Source organism: Pinus tabuliformis, chromosome X (genome assembly GCF_031772625.1).
Source record: "Pinus tabuliformis cultivar Carrire ecotype Pingquan chromosome X, CPIR1, whole genome shotgun sequence".
Classification (NCBI taxonomy): Eukaryota; Viridiplantae; Streptophyta; class Pinopsida; order Pinales; family Pinaceae; genus Pinus; species Pinus tabuliformis.
In genome coordinates, this window is record NC_142308.1 from 501,447,560 (window position 1) to 501,462,357 (window position 14,798).

General features: G+C 32.1%; 1 pseudogene; it reads right to left on the reverse strand.

Moving 5' to 3' along the window:
- Positions 1-11,779: 11,779 nt before the first annotated feature.
- Positions 11,780-14,798, reverse strand: LOC149140882 (alpha-galactosidase-like; annotated as a pseudogene).

Below are 14,798 nucleotides of genomic sequence, written 5' to 3' on the forward strand. Positions count from 1 at the left end.
GAGATTTTCTTATGAACTTGATTCAAATACTGCATCAATCTTTGTCTTCTTTAGTTGTGTTTTTATATTGTACACTGAACTGTAAACAATCATCTCATTCAAGTTAGAGATGCTTTCCACTTGATTACGCAAATTTGTGGCTTCTTTTTTGTTTCATTTTTATTATCCTTTAAATTGAGTTCGAGATGTAATTTCCAATATAATTCCCTATGTAACTATCAATATTACAGAGTTGCTACTCTCTAACCATACTTACAAATACCTATTTCTTTTATATATATATATATATATTTGTTTTATGAAAAATACAATTCACTGTATGGTTAATACTTTTCATATATATATAAATATGATATCAATACTTAATTGTTGTTAAGGAAGTGGAAAATTATAAATATAGTATAATAAGTTATTAAAAAAATGTTAAACCATATAATTTAATAACTTATAAAGTTTCGTAATTTCTTCACTCATTATCCTTTATTTGAATTGTTGTTAAGGAAGTGGAAAATTATAAATATAGTATAATTAGTTATTAAAAAAATGTTAAACCATATAATTTAATAACTTATAAAGTTTCGTAATTTCTTCACTCATTATCCTTTATTTGAAGGTGTTTAGAATCTTATACTATCACTAAATCACTTTTGATATAGTCTAATGGTTTTCATTCAATAATCCATCACTAATTCTTAACTTCATTTACTCTAAATTAGTTTGTTAAAACACTTAGCAACTTTAAATATTATATATTATTATCTATTTAAATTTTATATTTATATATATATATATATATATTAATTCAAAAACATATTACATAGTGCCAAGATTTTCTTCACGAAAACTAAAGTTTTACTATGATAAAAGAATTTGACGATCATGTATTGATAGAAATTCTCGGATAAAAACATAACAAAATTGTGTGGCCACATATTAATGGCCCAAAAAGACTAGAACTGTGCAAAAAAACAAAATATACTCTTTAGAATGAATATTGAGAATATTAATCATAATAGTCATGTTTAATGTCGATGTTTCAAATTTACAACAAGGCTCATTGTCAAGACAAATCCATAGAGAAGAAATGATCGACCAAATAACCCTAGATTATTAATAGAAGGAATAAACAAAAAAGACAAGGTTTAAAAATGTTAAGGAATAAAAATGACAAGGGAAATAAGAAATGAAAATTACAAATGATAACAATACTTATTAATAAATAATAATAATTATTAATAAAGCTTAATTTAGAAAGTTAATAATCATGTTATTGTTATAAAGACTAATTATTGTCATTATTGGTAATAATATTTATTTCTAATAATGAGGTTGAAACAATCGTGTAATAATGGTATTGTTAACTAGATTAATAAAAAGTATAGTAATTTAATTCTATACTAAGAATAATTATTAAAAAAATTATATATAAAATTAATACTAATTATTTATATTAAGGGGAAGTGGGGTAAATGGGAAAGAATAGATTAATTATAAAGGATGAATAATAATATTATTATAAAGGTTTAATAGTTAATGTTAAAGAAATATAAACTAATTTTATAAATTGTATTGTTGACTAGATTAATAAAATTTATAGTAATTTAAGTTTATACTAACAGTAATTATTAAAAAAAAAATTAAAAAGAAATAAATAAAATTAATACTAATTATTTATATTAAGGGGAAGGGGGATAAATGGGAAGAAGAGATTAATTATAAAGGATGAATAATAATATTATTATAAAGGTTTAATAGTTAATGTTAAAGAAATATAAACTAATCTTATATTATGATACTGGTATATTATTATTATGATACTGGTATATTATTATTAAAGGGGATGGTTGGTTTTTATTAGTAAGAGATGAATATCTTTACATTATTATTATTATATATTTTTATTTTTACGTAACAAAATTTTTATTAATTCAGAATTACATTTAAGGAAATATTTTTAACAATTCTTAACAATTGAAGGAATGTTAACATGATAATTATATGTTAGAGTAATAATCATGCCTGATTGTATGAGAGTGACAGTCAGCGGGGAGTTGGCGATAGTCAACAGAATTAGATAGAAAGTTAATGAGTGTCTGTAAAACCTCTCTAGATTTACTGGCTAGATTTTGTATAAATTTATGTGTTTAGTAATGCAATAGACAACCTATTTGATAGAGTCTTAGTGTTTCTATTTTGGTATCAGAGCCAAGGGTTGGGAGGCTCGCAGTAGAGTGAGTCTATGCAGTCGTTGAATATGAGTTTAATTGTTGTTGGGAGATGCACAACCTTATAGTAGGTTCTGAGATCATGTTGTTGGAGTGTGTTGTGTTAAGTGCAGACCGTGTGGAGATGAGTAACCAATGGTAAGCCTCTAATATAGTAGAGTTGATTATTGTTGCTCTACTGTGTGCGATAAGTGCATATTTGCATGGTCATGGGTTCAATTTTTGATGAGTTTTTGTGTGATAAAACACTATTGAAAGAGGCGTGAAAAGAGGGTAGTCCATTGTGGGATTGAGTCTGCTAGTTATATGGTTGTTGTCAATGAAAAGGAGTTGACTAGGATCATTGAATGGTTGGTGCGGTGAATCGTTGACTACATGTGTAGTTGTTGAGCATGAGCCACCTGAATCATGGAGCCCGAAGCTTGGATACAAGGTGGAGTGTGGATCCAATAAGTTGTTGATGTAGGGGCATATGAACCCTTAATGGAAAAAAAAATTAGAGAAAGAAGACACGTGGACAACCACATGGACAACCAGACCAACCATGAACCGAATTCAGTTAGTAAACTAATTTCAGTTAAAAATTCAGTTAAAATTGAATGTATGTATAAAAAGATATTAAGAATTCATTAGTGAAGAAAGAAATAGGAAGAAAAGTTTATGCATGTGAGAAAGGGTAAAATGTAGTTGCTCGAAAATTTTTGATTAAGGCTGAGATGCCTTAAATTGTAATCGACTCTGTAAATAATAGAAATGCGTTTGATATGAAGTTAATTCTATTTGTGTTGTCTTTTCTATTTGTCAGGCCCTTCCAGCAATTTGGTGACTGACATCGACTAATTCCCCACCTTATCTGTTCGCTTTCCTTTTAATGCTTGGAAGCCGAATTATCAGGCTAGGTTCGAGCCCCGGGAGGAATTTTTTTTTCTGACGGCTTGCGGAATTGATTGATCCGTTGATAGAAGAGGCACATAGGTTTTTGGTTCCGGGTGAGGGGGAAATGAGGACCTATTATGAGTGCCTATGCAAGATTTTAGGGGTCGAGGCTAGTGTTTCGGATGACGACGCTGTCTCAGCGTACGAGAAATTGGATGATAAGCGAGGGTCCTTGTGCTGGGACTTCATGCTTTCCAATCGTCTGGTGAAACTGGTTCATCCTTTCACCAAGAAATGGAGGGCCCACAAGCAGTCCATGACTGCGTCAGGTGGGAGAAGTGAGGTGGAAGATGAAAAGAAAAGCATGGATGGGGAAGCATCTACTAGAATGGAAATGGAGGTGGAGCAAGATTCTACTAACCAGCAGGCAATGTTTCAGGAAAAAGAGTTCAAGAACTCGCTAAGAGATCTCGAGGATCAAGAGTTTGAAGATTTGGAGATGAATGAAGAAGAAGGCACCGAGATAGGGAACGAGGAGAGGCTACGTGGTTTGCAGTTCTGATAGGCTTCATGGGCCCATAACCCATAGGCCTCAAGACAATTTTATTGGGGAAATGGGATTTTGGTTCACCCCAAAAACTCATCCCCATTAGCTATTGAGTTGGGTGAAGTATAAAGGTGTTTACTGCATGTGTAGTTGTTGAGAATGAGCAACTTGAATCTTGGAGCCTGAAGCTTGGATACACAGTGGAGCATGGATCTACTAACTTATTGAATTGAGCACAATATAGAGGCATTGACTACATGTGTAGTTGTTGACAGTGAGCCACTTGAATTGTGGAGCCTGAAGCTTGGATACACAGTGGAGCATGGATCTGCTAAGTTATTGTGTTGAGAGTGAGAGTGTGTTGTTGTATTGATGGTGAGAGAGTGGAGGCCTGGTGCAAACAAGGTTGAGCACGTGAGTGGCAGTCGTGAGGTCTTATGCTTGTGTAATTTGTGTGAAGCCGACCAATTTGTATAAGCCTGGGTTCTGCAGGCTCACTGGCATCAACATTAGGCATGGAAGAGTGATGTACTGTTGTCACTAAATTGTGGATGAGTGGAGAGCATTTGATGATTCATGGAGCACAGAGCATTTACGATACTTCTGATCTATTGTCTATAAATTTGTTTTCGAGAGGCTTTCAATCAAAGCTTTGTAGATCAATGGAAATATATGTCCAAAGCCGCAAGATTTGTGAAAGAAGATAGTGGAAACTCAATTGCAATGTGCTATGTGCTTCTTGTGAAGACCTCAAGTTAGGTTATAGATTGAAGACCAGTGAATACCTAGATTTGTGTTGCAAATTAAAGAGCACTGAAGTTGAAGGATTGTGGATGTCACGTAGTGCTAAGCTAGTTGAGTGATTTGTGGAGACTAAGATTGCATGGAGAGTGTGGATCAAGCCAACTGGAGGAGGAGGAGAAGGTCATTGCTGGACTTTGATTAGATCTCCAAAGTGAATTTGTTGTAGAAAACAAGAGAAGATTACATTGCAACTATGGGTGGCCAAAAGAAACTCAGAGAGTTTTGGACAAAAGTCAAATGTATCAAGAGAGAGAATAAAAACGCATATGTTGAATAGGAAATGTTAGATAAAAATATGATTCAGCTTGAAGAATTTGAATAGACTGATGCAATATTGAAGCAATTAACACAAGTGTTGCCAATTTTCTCACATAAACGTTTTAAACTTTGGGAAATTAAAATGGAGGGATTACTTGGTTCAGTAGATTTATTGGAACTTATCCAAGAAAGTTCTATAAATTACCAAGATAAAAGTAGAGGTGCATTAGCATTAGTTCTTATTATATCAGCTCTAGATGAAAACATTTTGTCTAGTATTTTGTATGAATCTGGTGAAATATGTGATGCAAAAATGTTTTGGGATATTTTTGAAATAAATTACAGTATGGCGATGAGTGAGAAAGCTAAATATGATGAAAGTAGTGTTGTTAAAAATGATAATTGTCCTTTCAGTCTCATAATTCATTGTGAAACTCAAGATGACAACACTGAGGTTGCAATAATGGATGAAAGAAATGAATAACTGAAAGTGATATATAATGAAAAACTTTCAAGTGAAAATTCATTCCAAATATTGCAGGAAAAGAAACTTATAGATAAACTACTCAATGGAGCGGTATTCTAGGTTGAAGATCAAGTTGGTGAGAAAAATGGAATAGAGTATAAAGTTTTGGCATGGAAAGATGAAGGAAGGAAATATCTCTTCAAAGAGCACGATGACAAGAATAAATATGGTTCTTTTTATGAATCTAAAGCTGTTTTTAAGAGTGCAAATATTGACAACGAGGAAGAAGCAAAAAAAATTTAAGAAATTGCAAGCATTAAGGACATGTATAAGCCTCAAGAACCTGCAAAAATGATGAATGCAAAGAATGTTAGATCACAATCAATAAAGGAGAAGCTACATCACTATGTTATGGCAAGAAAGGTGAATATGATACTACACCACTGAATGAACAAGCATGGGCCCTTTAACAAGAGGGCAAAAATGAAATGTTTTGTTGTAAGCCTAGCTCGGACTTAGACTAGCAGGTAAGTTAAAGTATAGGTCACGATTAAGGGGAGGTGTTAGAATAATAATCACACCTAATCGTATCATGGCGATAGTTGACAAGGGGAATTGATTATAGTCGGAGAAATTAGATAGAAAGTTAATGACCATCCATAAAACTTTTGTAGATTTATTGGCTCAATTTTATATAAATTTCTTTGTTTAGTAATACAATAGACAACCTCTTTGATAGAGTATTCAATGTTTCTATTTTTAGAGACATTAAAATTAATTAATAATTAATATATTTTTATTATTTATAATAAGATGTTGATCTATCAATATTGATAGACATTGATCGATTCTAACCTGAAGTGAAAATAGGCATAAACTTCTCATCAATTCGAGTCTATATATATATATATATATATATATATATATATATAACTAATGAACTCTCAACTGGAGCTCTTGTTATGATGATTCACCAAAGTTATCGTTTATTTTCACTGAATTGATAAACTAACGCAAAATAAATTGATAATGACAAGTGTCGCACATGTTAGACTGTCAGATGCTTTATGGCTTGTTATTAACTATATACGTTTCAGTCTTAATTATTACATCAACCTGGAACTTCAATGAATAACAATTACACAAATTATCGTTACAATCTGTGGACTGAAGTGTCACTGTCTAGCTCCCTTGGTTACAAGTTACTTTTGACCACCATCGTTACATTTGTTAGTCAAATACCAACGATTTCTATTGCAACCTTCTATTTTCCATCCACTATCTCCAGACGAGGGAGTAGAGTCGAACGAAGAAGAGGGAGGTAGAGAGAAGCAATCACCACGATGAAGGAGAATGAAAAAATTCACCTCTCACTAAATATTTTTATGCCATCGCTCTATGCTCCAGACACAGACTAAGGATATTACTTCAAACACCATCTCAACCGCCCATTTGTAAAAAAACTAAAAATTCAACACCCGTACATCCACCGGGAGCTGATATAAAGACGCCTTCGACGAAATATGGAAATACGACTCTGAATCCATCGATTTAAAAAAAAACTAAAAAGTCAACAACACTGGTACATCCACCAGGTATTGATATAAAGATACCTTGGACGAAATATGAAAATAAGATTCTGAATATGAAAATTATATATTATCTCTTAAAATATGTAATCATAAGTCTATTGACTCAGGTCTACCACCTGACATAGAAAATATAAAGGCTTAAGTATACCACTTGAAATAGAAGATATACACAGATTTCACCTTCTAAAAATTGCAATTTCAAATAAATTATAAAAAAGATATGTAAAATTGAATCTCCTTTCAAAGAAAATAGATAAATTAAGGATTTAAGAAGGAATTACAAAGACTTTCCATTATAAAATAATTTAGTTATTGATAGAGGATTTTGGAGCTTTATCGAGGATTTTTTATACTCTTTAGGAAAAGGCGTTTATATGAATTATTTAAGATGGTTTTCTAATTTAATATTTTTTACCATTCAATATGGAACACTACACATTATATTTATTACGGAGTAGTGGAAATATTTACATATCTCACCACCGGGTCGCCATATATTATATTATATTTATGATGGAGTGGAAATATTTATATGAACCATTTAAAACGTTTGAAAAAGTTAGGTTTACTTTATTATTAAATAAATAGTACTACTCATTTTATATTTATGGTGAAGTGGTGGAAATATTTATATGAATTATATGAATGACTTAGAATGTTTGGGAAATTTATATTTTTTCCACAATCAAAGCAAGATCACCACACATATTTTATTTATATTGCACAATTATGTGATTAAATTTTAAAATATGTAATTATTATTTTGAAAAAAGTTAGGGGATTAGTAAATAAGGAAACAATTGCATTAAAGTCTACAGTGAATAAATCAATCCAAGAATAAATCAATCCACTTTGATTGATTTTAGATGCTTCATTTTAGACTATCCAAAGCTATGGATTTAAAGAAATTTAGGTATCATTGTGCGGGTATCTAGTATTATAAATTTTATTATTTTGAAAAATTGTATTTTATAATAATTGGATTAGGAATGAAATTATATTAACATTAAATTAAGATAGTGAAGAAAAATTGGTAAAATTCGATTCATATTGAGATTGGGTGAATGTTGAATTAAATATTCTTATATTTAATTACTTTTATTTAATTGTAAACTTAGAATTTGTATCTATTTTGAGATATTTCTACAATGTATATAAAAAAATATTTCATAAATTGTAAACTTAGAGTTTGTATCTATTTTGAGATACTTCTACAATGTATATGAAAAAATATTTCACAAGTATCAATTAACTATTTATTTATAAACTAACTAAAGTAACTATACTATATTGGGAGGATTGTACAGAATTGCAAAAAGCCAATTCCAAAAAGCTAAGGGTCGTCTTCAAGCTACAATATATATTTATTCTGGTGTATTAGATTTTTCATTAAAAATTATAAAATCTTTGAGAAGTGGAAGCATATTCCAGGAAATTTATGATAAATATACCCTATATTCTTCTTAAATTATAAAAATTAATATATTCTTAAATTATAAAAATTAATATATTCGAAAAATAATTTCTCATTTGCATTAGTTTCTCCTAACCAAATAAACTTTGTATATATTAGAATAAGATAGTAATACTTTGTATAAATCAAGAATAAGACACTAATGGATGATTATTTCATTAGCATGGTAAGGAAAAGCTATATAAGAATATTAATTAACAATCACATTGATGTTAAAATGGACAAGTGATCACATCTCTTCCACATTGAACATGTAATCACATTGATGTTAAAATGGACAAGTGATCACATCTCTTCCACATTGAACATGTAATCTAGAATAAGACAGTAATGAACATGTAATCTAGAATAAGACAGTAATGGATGATTATTTCATTAGTATGGTAAATAAAATCTATATAAGAGTATTAATTAACAATCACATTGATGTTATAATAGACAAGTGATCACATCTCCTACATATTGAGCATGTTACAAATCCTTGTGTATTCAATTTAAAAAATATATTATAAATATTATGGAAGATTATAAATTTTATAATAAGATACAAAACTTTGTCCAACTACTAATATAAAACTACAAAACTTAACCGATAACAAAATATAAAGATTTATCAAAAAAGAATACTTTTATTTATAACACTATTTATTTTTGAAACACTATTTTATTGGACTGTTATTTTAAAAGTTGTCCTAATCTAATCTTAATTATTTTTATTAATTATTCCTTATTCTATTTATTTGTTTTTACTTCCCTACTTTGTTTCTATGCATCGTTTAACTTGATCATGAATTAGGAATATTAGTCTTTAAATGTTTAAACGTTTTTTAAGTACACATTCCTATTGATATTGGCCGCATTATTTTCAGCGCCCCCTTCCGTCTTCAATAAATTCGAGATTTAAATTATGCTTTTGTTTATGGAGTTTAATTTCTTATTTTCTTCCCTGATTTGTACTACAGCTGCAGTTTTAATGATATTATATATTTGCGTTAAGGTTTTTTGTTTGCATTTTAATCCAGGGACGATACGATGTGATTCCTGAGATCTTCTAATATGCATCTTAATTCATATGATATATCTTCATTTGAGTCGGGTGTTTATTTAATATAAAGAGGACTGTATGTGTAAAGAACACAGTGCTTCGTATCACAAATCTGAGAAGCCATAATTCAAACTGCATCGTTTCCTGGTTGATAACCAGCTGGGAAATCGATCAATAAGTCACAACAATCATAGAAATGTGAAGGATCATGTATAACCATAATTAATAATTTACTGAAATTTTTTGAAGTGTTAAATATATATTACAGATGGTACTTTTAAATTTAAGTGGAAAGGCAATATTAATATTAATCGTTATTCAAATTAAATTGGACTAAAATTTATTTAAATTGTAAAATTAACTATCTACAATCACAAATGACAAAGGAAAATGCCATAAACTAAATAAACAAGGGAGCCACTGTCGTAGCGGTAGTCCCTGTCGGGGTTGAGAAACTCTAGTTCTTTGAGTTGCCACAGTCAGTTGCCACAATGACTTTGGCAGTAATTTTAACATGTTCAAATTTTACATTTTCAGTTAGGATTAGACTGATCAGTCTTGGCATCTGAGTCACAGTCACTTGATTGAATTAGGAGAAGCAGTAGGTATTATTGCGGGCCAATCCATTGGAGAACCAGAAGCTCAACTAACACTAAGGACTTTTCATATTGGAGGGGTATTTATTGGTGATATTGTAGAACATATACGAGCCCCTTTCAATGGAAAGATTGAATTCAAAGAAAATTCGGTTTATCAAGTGCTTCGGAAACATAATATTACATAGCATCAAGTTCAACACGCTGTCTTGGAAAGCTGTAACAATGAAATGTTTCACAAGGTTGAATTGGAAGTTTCCTTTCAGACTGTTCAAATTGAGCAGGTATTGCAAACATGCTGGCCAATTTTCTCTCCTGATCCAAGTGACTGCACAAAATGCTGATCCATAAATATCATCTCGGACACAATCTAATAATTGTATAGCTGTTAATAATTCCAAGAGGAACGCTACAGAAATACCTCTTTAACAGCTACCACTCCTTTGCAATATAAACACGGATAAATTCTGTAAACAATGTCCGCTGGTATATCAAACAGTTGATTTCACAGAAAATGTCTGACATGCATAACATGGAAACAACAAAAGCCCCACTTCTACCAGAAAATCTCTAAAACGTATTTTTGCTATAAAGTGATAGACTGTCTTAAGGGCTACCCATTGCATATTTGCTTTCAATATAAAAAGTCAAAGAAAACGTACACAAACAGAAACATATAACATTACTGTGAGAATACAATCTGTAATAAAAATCTTAAAAATTGAGGAGAGAGTAGTTTGCCAGGGAAACAATCTTTCACATTGCCAAGTTATAACTTGTAACATCACTTCAAGAATACGTTGTTACTTAAATTGCAGAGAATAAAAACGAGAAGCTTATCTTCAAATGAGAACACTATAATGAAAACACGTGAACACAAGCAACACTAAAAATGACAAAGGGCACAAATAATACTGAAGCTATCATCCTGGAAGAAGAGTCTCTATACATTCTCTAGGTAAACAGTCTATAATAAATGTTCCTCATTCTAAAGATGGAGTCCTATACCCTTTATACTTATAATTAAAATGAAATGAAGTGAAAAATAACACCCTAAAAACAAAGACAGATTACATTACTATCCAAACATGGCCTATAACCATGGTTACAGAAACTAGAAAGAAAAATATGACATTGAAGACAAATTTCGTGAACATAGATGCTTGGAACACGAACCTAAATATTATTGCAGCAAAATCAACTAGTAAAAATTGTACTTGAGTCAAACAAAAAAGGGGAAAGTAAAAGGAAAGCATAGAAGCTTAAAGCACTACTCAAAGAAAACAACAAACGCACGAGAAACATACACATGTGATATTATATACAAGCCCTATCTATGGAAAAAAGGTAAGAAGCAATGTGAAGAATACATGGGCAAAATAGAAATGTCTAACATCTCCATATGACTGCAATCCATGACTAAACTTATAAAAGGAGGAATAAGGTAGGAAATGATCCAACTAGAAACCTATACCACTACTCTTAAGAATTGTACAAATAAAAAATGTATGTAGAGACCCATAGCCTCTGTGATTTCCTAGAAATAAGTAGCTTGTAAGAGAAATAAGCAACCTATCAGGGAAACTGTAAGTAAATTACATAGAAGGTGAGGTGTTCTGCATAGAGAACAAACACAAGTAGATGAACAGAAATTACAGCAACCTTTGCTATTACTCACTGGTACATGTGGTAAATAGAATACTGACAAAGAATCAGTTTTGACGGAAACTAAATATTCAACATGCAAGAATTATGTACCTTAAGATCCCCTTGCTTGTCGACTTTCTTCCCTTGAAGTCCTAATGGATCTACACAAAGCGAAAAGAACCAAAAGATATCATTCAAGTCAAAATAAACATTGAAATTCATACTGAAAAATCTCTAAATTTTATCAAGCTAAGCTTGGTTGACATTGATGACTTCACTGTTGTTTAGAATCTCTAATGTCTCTGAGGTTGCAAACCTTATATCACATCCAATCAAAAGGGGTGCTTACAGTATATAAGATTATCATCTAAATCATCATGAAACATTGAAATTAAACATATACAGAGGGGCGATCTATCAGTTAAATCATCATGAAACATTGGAATTAAACCTATAGGAGGGGCGATTCTTTGACTTTCAGTCAATTATTTTATGTACACTCTATTTTGGTAATGTTATTTTTCCTATTCTATTTTGTTTTAGCATTCTTTTGCATAGATATTATTGACTTCCAGGCTGTTTATTCAAGTTTATTTGCGAACCATTTGTTACCTTCATCAGAGCCCATATGCTGAAGTGTGACCTGTATTCGATAGTGCTCATATTCCCATTTCCAACCTCCAACATGTCAGGATCTAATTCAAGCAATGACCAAAAAAACTTAAATTAGACAGAGAGATTAGAGTTTATCATTGATAATAGCAGAAGTTTCATAACGATTTATATGATATCAATAGGGTTATTAATTTACCATTCCATCCACCAGGCATTGCAAAATCTGTCGACTGGTCATTCTAGTCAGCCCTAGATGTCATGCTGTAAGACACAATTCACATTCAACAACATTCATAAACTGGGATTAAATATATATCATACATAGGAATGTATATTTTTCAGTTTCAATGTTTTATAAGACAATAAACTCTCCATATGAACCTATTATATCCATTACATGTCCCAATTGTCTTGAATGTCTTTTGTAGTCCTCCAGCTGTTTGCAAGCTTTGATGCCCAAGTTGCAGGATTCTCTTCACCCCTGCAGAATCAAACAAAGACAACCTGTAATATCTAATTCGCAGAAGAACCAAGCTTCTAAGGGATGTTTCGTCTTTGATTAGAATCAATATTATTTACAAATGCATCTTACCATTCACACATCGAATAATATATAGGACAACCTGCATTACTAAGAGCTTCGCTCATTTTTGGGTACCTGTAGGTTTTCCATAAATGTTCAATGCCCATTCTATATAATGTTTAGACCCATCTATGAAACCTTGTCGATCAAACATAGCACAAATAATATATACCTCTCCTGGGGGTCTGTGCCATCATGATAGCAGTTATCATATTTCAAGTAGTCTATTCCCTGAACAATTAGCCAGTGTTACAACAATGATATGATTCAAGGTGAAAAGTAACAAGTTGAGAAAATTTATTCACATGACATTCAACTTACCCATGAAGCAAACGTTTTAGCATCTTGTTCCTCGTATCCAAGCAAGCCTAGCATGGTTTTACTGCATGTATAATATCTAGCAAAACATACGAGACAAAATCAAATTGAATGCACAAGTGAAAGACTTCTCAACTAAAAGTTATAAGGACCCAAATAATGTGAAACACAACGATGATGAAAAGACCTAGTTGCATTCAATCCAAATTTTCAAATTTTACAATCTGTCTTCTCAATACACCCCTGCATATCATTAAATCTCTTGCCAGCCTGGTGAAAAAGATCACGATTCTCCACTTCGACAACATGGGCATTGTTCGAGACCTATCATTGAATACAACATGAAGAATTTTTGAAACTTATACTTGAATACACCAAGAAGACTGTTTGAGACCTCTATGATATATCGAGAACTCTAACACCAAACAACAAGAAAACATATAAAAAACTGAGAATAGAGACATAGACTGTCAATTCAGATATGGTCCCAGCACTAAAAGTATGGCAATGATAGAAAGCTCAACATGCTAAAAGAAAGACTTTGAATATGAAATTACATGAACAGAGACTGTAACCCACGCTTGCATGAGAGTAAGGATTGTTCACATGATCCTAAAAACAATGCAGGAAAATCTTATCCAAATACCAAAATTTGTATATATTTCATAGCTTCATGAGAAAAGCGGAAAATTTCTTCCATAATTTCATCCAACCATCTGGGAAACTGGCACCATATTACTGAAGTTAAACTAAGTGGGCATTAATTATAAAAAGAGAATAGCGCAGGAAGAACTCACATCCATCCTTTACACCCTGCATTGCAGGAAGTCAGTCAGCTGGTGACCACGGCTGTTGAACTTCCCATCCTTACTTGGATATTTCTCTCCAGCCTAGTAATAAAAAAGACACCTGTAACACATGCAAAGAAAAAAAAATGTATAATACAAAAATATATTTCAAACATGTAAAATCCTGTGGGCCCGCAATTTTACCACTTGCCTACCTCTCGTCCTTCTTGCATACCCAACATCTTTACCTCTATCTCTTTTGCATGTTCAACGTGTCAAAAAATTAAATGAGATCCACTTGTACCCTCGCATCCCATGCCTACTTCGGTTACTCAATTCATCGTTCCTGATGTCCTCATCCCACAGGTAGCTGTTCGAAGGTATCCCCCTACCGTGGAAAAACTAAGGAGCATTACAAGCGATACTCAGTGGTTCTTCTATGTCCGGTTTGTGCCTGGAGGCTGCTGAAGAGGGAAGAGGGAAGAGGGCATGGGTTTCTAAACCCACCATTACGTATATTGGTTAATGTTGTGGCAAATACAGGTCCTTTTAATTCCATGCACAGACCTTGTACATAATATGCAATTCCAGAGGCGACAACTCCCTGCTTATGGTAAATTTGCAATCAAATTATTAGTATTCCAGAAATCTTGCATTTGTCTATAAATCAAATCATGAAACTACTTAGTTCACATGCAGATGGAAGACATACAGAGTAAACAACAGTTAGAAGGTTCATGTCCCATCCTATAGCCCATACAGAAGGCTTGTGTTCAATAACAAGAGTCAATGCAGCGGACTGCAAGGTTCCCAGAAAGTAGATTAACGTGGTAAGTGAAAGTTGAGCTAGATATTTCTTTGCAACAAAAGCCTGCACATGGAAATCAGTGAACTGATGGCCTTGTCATCACACCGGGAGACTCTGCCATGCAGAAAAGAAGAAGAGTGTCTGAATATGGTCCAT